This window comes from Electrona antarctica, assembly GCF_951216825.1.
Source record: "Electrona antarctica genome assembly, chromosome: 4".
In the NCBI taxonomy this organism is placed as follows: Eukaryota; Metazoa; Chordata; class Actinopteri; order Myctophiformes; family Myctophidae; genus Electrona; species Electrona antarctica.
Window position 1 is genome coordinate 48337731 of NC_136809.1, and position 6000 is coordinate 48343730.

Sequence of the window (6000 nt, forward strand, 5' to 3'; positions counted from 1 at the left end):
AGACTGAAGGACAGATAGAAATAGACAAGATGTAGGCCTGTTGGACATGTATAGCATGTGGACAAGGACAGCTGACGCGGAGGAAGGACAGACAGGACTGTGAGCAGTGGTGTAAAGTAACTAAGTAGACCACATTTACTCAAATACTGTACTTGGCTATACAATTTTGAGTTGTTGTTTTTTTTACTTGACTGGAGTATTTGCAATTTTCAGCACTTTGTTTTACATCTACTCCACTATATCTCATCTCAGAGGCAAATATTTTACTCCACCAGAATTATTTGAAAACTTTACTATAGTTACTTTGTAGATTTTGATTATTATTATAATAATAATAATAATAATTATTATTATTATTATAATAATAATAATAATTATTATTATTATTATTATTATTATTATTACTTGCGCAAGCAGAGCGTGCAAGTCATGTTTTCAGTCAGGTGCTACGATGCGCGTGTTTGGGGCCAGCACATGTTATGACGTCATATGCTGGCCCCAAGCTGACCGCGCAGGTGTGTTTTTGTCATGCTACGAAGCATATGTCCCATGACGTGATGAAGATATGTACCAATGTCCCTTAGAATGCACGTGATATGATGTCATACGGACATACGGAAGCTGACCGTGCAGGTATGTTTTCCGTGAATCGTGATGAAGATTATGTACCAATGCCAGGGTATAATTGGTTGACGATGGTGACGTAATGATGATACGTTTCAGTGTCAAGTACATACGCATCAAACCACCCAGCCGATCACATTATACCACCAACCACTCAGAAAACTACATATATAGACATGTACACATATATGGACATATGAGCATACAGTATGACGTGATGAATATATGTACCAATGCCAGGGTATAGTTGACGGTGACGTAACGATGATTTTACCATACTTAAAAATACTACTTTTTTTCCTTCAGAAGCAAGGTACGTAGCAAATAGGTAAATCTAATAATTCAATATGTGAGACTAAGATTTGAAAGTTTATAGCGGTCTACAGCACTTGTACGCTCTGCTTGCGCAATAGTAGGCCATTTATGGCCTACTTTTGTGCAACAAGCAAGTAGGCACTCGACAGAGTGCAGTTCTAGTTATTATTATTATTAGTTACTAGAGAGGTGCCTCATGGGGCCTCTACGGTGGTGCCCGTTGGGCACTGACCTACTTGGAATGATGCAAGTTGGAAATGAATGCCCCACCCAGATATTATGTCTGTGTCCTTTTATGCCCGGCGTCAGAATGATGTCAGATTTCTGTATGTGTCTCTCTGTGTCCCTGTATTCCTATATATGGAGTTCTCTGTCAGCCATGCCCAAATATGGAGCGTTGTTGATGTCAGAACAGGCCAGCTCCATATATGGACCCTGGGCCCCTGCCAGGCTTTTGCACGGGGACCCGGTCCAGAGCCCGAGCAGAGGCCTTTTGGGGGCGGTTCTGGACAACCGTGGGTCAGACCGACTCGACACCGGGCACTGCACCCCCTGCGGTGGTGTGGAACGCGTGTGTCGAATTTGAAGTCGGTGGGGCTAACGGTTCTCGAGTTACGTGGATTACACACAGACAGACGTACAGACAGACGTACAGACAGACAGACAGACAGACAGACAGACAGACAGAGACTTGGTACATTTATAGATAGATAGATTACTGCCCGCTGCCACCCTTAGATCTCCATATGTGGAGCTGACCTGTTCTGACATTCCATATGTTGATCTGACCTCATCAAACCCTGTAGACTCAAGACATGCGACCTTGTGTGGTAAACTGGTCATTAGTTAGGCCTACTTCAGCCCTATATAGTGTACATTCAGGCCATTTGAAAAAGATATTTATACATTTTATACATTTGAAAACTTGTGAAATGGGACAGTCTGCTGCAGTGTAATGAGTACTTTCTACTTTTAGTACTTTTGTTATTTTGATACCAATAGAGGGTATGCGCGTGACCCATCATCATCAAAAGTTATGCAGGAATGCCTACTGAGTGGCAAAAAAACGACTTTCTGGCCTTGACAACCCATTCATCCAAACAGAAAGGTCCTATCTGATTGCATTAAACAACGTTAAACAATGTTAAACTCACTTTGCATGTTTCTTTGCCACTCGATGTGCCATTCACGTTAAGCATGCGCATACCCTCTTGTACTTTCACTCAAGTAAACATTGAATTCCGAACTTTTACTTGTAACAGAGTATTTCTCCATTGCATTATTGATACTTTTACTTTACTAAAAAAAAAACTTTTTCCACAGGCATTACATTTAGCTTGCTATTTTCACAATTCAGTCCCTGGGGTCTGTGTATATGGCATATTGAGACTGAGAGCAGGATTCTGCGTACCATTCTCTTCTTTTCCCTGGTGTGAGCTAGTGTGAGGTGATCTGCTGAGAGTGATACGTGACAGCTGACAGGTGTGTGAGCTAAGGGAGTGGCACAGGTATGATTGAGTGAGTGATTGAGTGAATGATTGACAGAGTAGGTGGTGACCAAGAGGTGATTGGTCCCAGGCTGGCGTGGAGGAGGATAAAAGGCCAGTTCTCCTCAGTGTCGACGAATGGGCTCGATCCTCTCGTCACTCCCATTGTGGACTGCCAGCCCAGCAGACATGCACCACACCCATGTATGTTCTTCTCTGCATTGTAAAAACTTAAGTTCTGGGATGATTTAAAAGCCATGGTTTTGGTCAGGGTGGGGGTTTATTTGCATAATGTAAATGTGCTGATGATTGGCTAAGGTTAGGTTAAGGATTGTATTTTGGAATATTCATTTGGTTAGGGTTCTGTTCTTTAGTTTATTATTTCATTAATACATAACCCAATGATGAAAATAATTATAAAAATCACACCCGTGTGAAGTGAGGGGCGCTCTTATCGTCATACATCACATTCCGTGCTCAACCAATCAAATCATCACAAATGTCACTCCGTCCAATCACAATTTGCGTTTTCACTTTTATGTCCTCACTTTTGTCTTTAATGTTTGTGTTTACAGTACACAAACACGAAAAACTGGGCATAGGAGGGGCTATATGGGCATATAGGAGGGGCTGGTGCCCCTCAAAAACCCATCCTATGACTGAAGCAGCTTTTTGCGGGTGTTTCATTGGGAGGTTCACTCGTCTTCATGTTGCACCTCAGTTCCCCTATAGGGGCCGTAACACTTTCTTATATTATTTGACAATATGACCAATTTATCCATTTTATACAGTAGTTTGCTGATTACTTTTGATGCAGTAATGGACTTTTTATTTTTTTAATTTTTATTTTTAATAAAAAGGTCAACTCCTACTTCACTGTCATCTGTGAAACCAATACGTCTGTCTTTGAAAGCCTTGAAGAGATATATTTTGTAACCTGCCTCTGGAAGCCGTGAGAAAGACTGCTTTGTGCCATGCATGACCAACTTTAGTCTTGCTTATTTATTTGTGTTATTTGATTTGTGTTCAGCTTAGGTTTGTAGTTTGGGTTTTGTTAGTTAAATTAGGTTTGTTTATATTGTATATTTTTGTATATATTCCTTTGGCCGTAATAAATATATAAATATATAGCCTATTCCTTTTGTCCTTTTGCATTTTATGTTGCTTCTCCTAACCCTGGGGGCGTAACATAAATGGACTCTGGACTGTACTGTAGTGTAGAGAGAGCATACATGGGCTTGGCAATACATGGGCGACCCATGTCCAATGTATTTGCATTTAAGTTCATCAAGTTAACATAAGTAAAGTAACCTATAACTAAATGCATTTAATAAACATTTTCATGATTACAATTCAAAATTGCAAAAAAATAATAATCAGGATTTCAATTCAAATATAGCAAAAATAGCAGATCTACTAGCTCAAAACACGTCTCATGGCGTTTTGAGCTTGTAAGGATCTGCTATTTTTGATACAACAGTATGCAATGTGGCCCTCTGGAGTGAGTGTGGAACTATAGTGGCCCTCTGGAGAGAGCGTGGAACTATAGTGGCCCTCTGGAGAGAGTGTGGAACTATAGTGGCCCTCTGGAGTGAGTGTGGAACTATAGTGGCCCTCTGGAGTGAGTGTGGAACTATAGTGGCCGGTGGCCCTCTGGAGAGAGTGTGGAACTATAGTGGCCCTCTGGAGTGAGTGTGGAACTATAGTGTTGCCCACCCCTGCTGTAGAGAGACAGAGAGGGACCGCGCTCCGGTACTTACCAGGAAAAGCGTTAGGGGGCGCTGGAGTCCATTGCAAGGCAAGATGACCAACATTGTCGTTGTTGTTGTGTGGGCTCCCTCAAGTGGCTGGCCATAGTACCACATTGTTGAATGCAAAGAATATGGAGCTCTGTATCTGCATAATGTAGGGCAGGCTATGCTGGGATAAAATCATTTTTATCCCAGGGATTTTTACTTTATATAACTTTTCTATAGACATGAAGCTAACCGACCATGTAAATAGCCTACTGTTTGTAAATATAAACATATACAGGTTTTAGGTTTATACTGTACACAGTGTTGTAGAGTCTGTAGACTGTAGTATTCCTGCACTGTTTGCACCAGTGATCTTGGTAGAAATACTGTGCATACAAACAGAGCAACTATACCTTTAAATGCTATTTGTCATAGCATTTCTGACAGCAAATGCATAATTCTTGTGGTTTGGATGTAATGTAACACAGCTCTGTTTACACGTTTCTTTACTCCCTTTGGCAATGTAAACATATGTTTTCTCATGCCAATAAAGCCCCTTTTAATTGAATTGAACTAAATTAACAGAGCACTCTGTCGATTCAGAGAGAGACAGAGAGAATGAGACACAGAGAGAGAGAGAATGAGACACACAGAGAGAGAGAGAGAGAGAAATAGCACCATGCTTTGTGTGCCATGTGTGTCTATTTGTAAGCATGTGACAACACACAGATCACAGTATAGCAACTGATAATGATGATGGACAATAATAATAATAATAATAATTTGACACTTAAGTTAAATACAATGTTTATCAGTAGCCTACTATTATGTTCCATGCAGTTAATAGTAAAAATGAATGTTCTGTCAGTATCTATACTCCTCATCATGCCACTGGAACACAGGTGAAGCTTCTACAAACACAGGGAGGTTGATTAAACACAGGTGAAGCTTCTACAAACACAGGGAGGTTGATTAAACACAGGTGAAGCTTCTACAAACACAGGGAGGTTGATTAAACACAGGTGAAGCTTCTACAAACACAGGGAGGTTGATTAAACACAGGTGAAGCTTCTACAAACACAGGGAGGTTGATTAAACACAGGTGAAGCTTCTACAAACACAGGGAGGTTGATTAAACACAGGTGAAGCTTCTACAAACACAGGGAGGTTGATTAAACACAGGTGAAGCTTCTACAAACACAGGGAGGTTGATTAAACACAGGTGAAGCTTCTACAAACACAGGGAGGTTGATTAAACACAGGTGAAGCTTCTACAAACACAGGGAGGTTGATTAAACACAGGTGAAGCTTCTACAAACACAGGGAGGTTGATTCTCAAAATCACTAACCAGTTCCTTAAAGTTCCCTAAAAACATCACCTTAAAAACTCTCCAACTCATCCAAGTCAGTCCAAGTCTTCTGAAGCCAAATTATCACATTGTGAGTGGGAAAAAAAACTATATTTACACCATTATTGAGTGCTCTACTCTCCCCCACTCATGTGATTAGACACACAATGTCTTGATGTGCATTTTGAATTCTTTTGATTCAGCTGGCAATAATGATGAGTACAATGACATAATGTAAACTTTCCCAGTGAACAATTTATTGAATCTTATAAGGAAGTGTGTATTCAGGTAGATATATGCAGAATAATTTCTCAACTCTCTGTTACAACTTTAAGGTATAGTGTAAAAGTCTCAATGTAGGCCTACTTAATCTATGGCTCATTGGCTCATATTGTTTCACAATATTTAACAGTAAGGACTGTATATAGGCAGAGAATTTGACATTTTCATGCACAATTCCACAAGTCAATTAGTGTGGGAAGGACCATA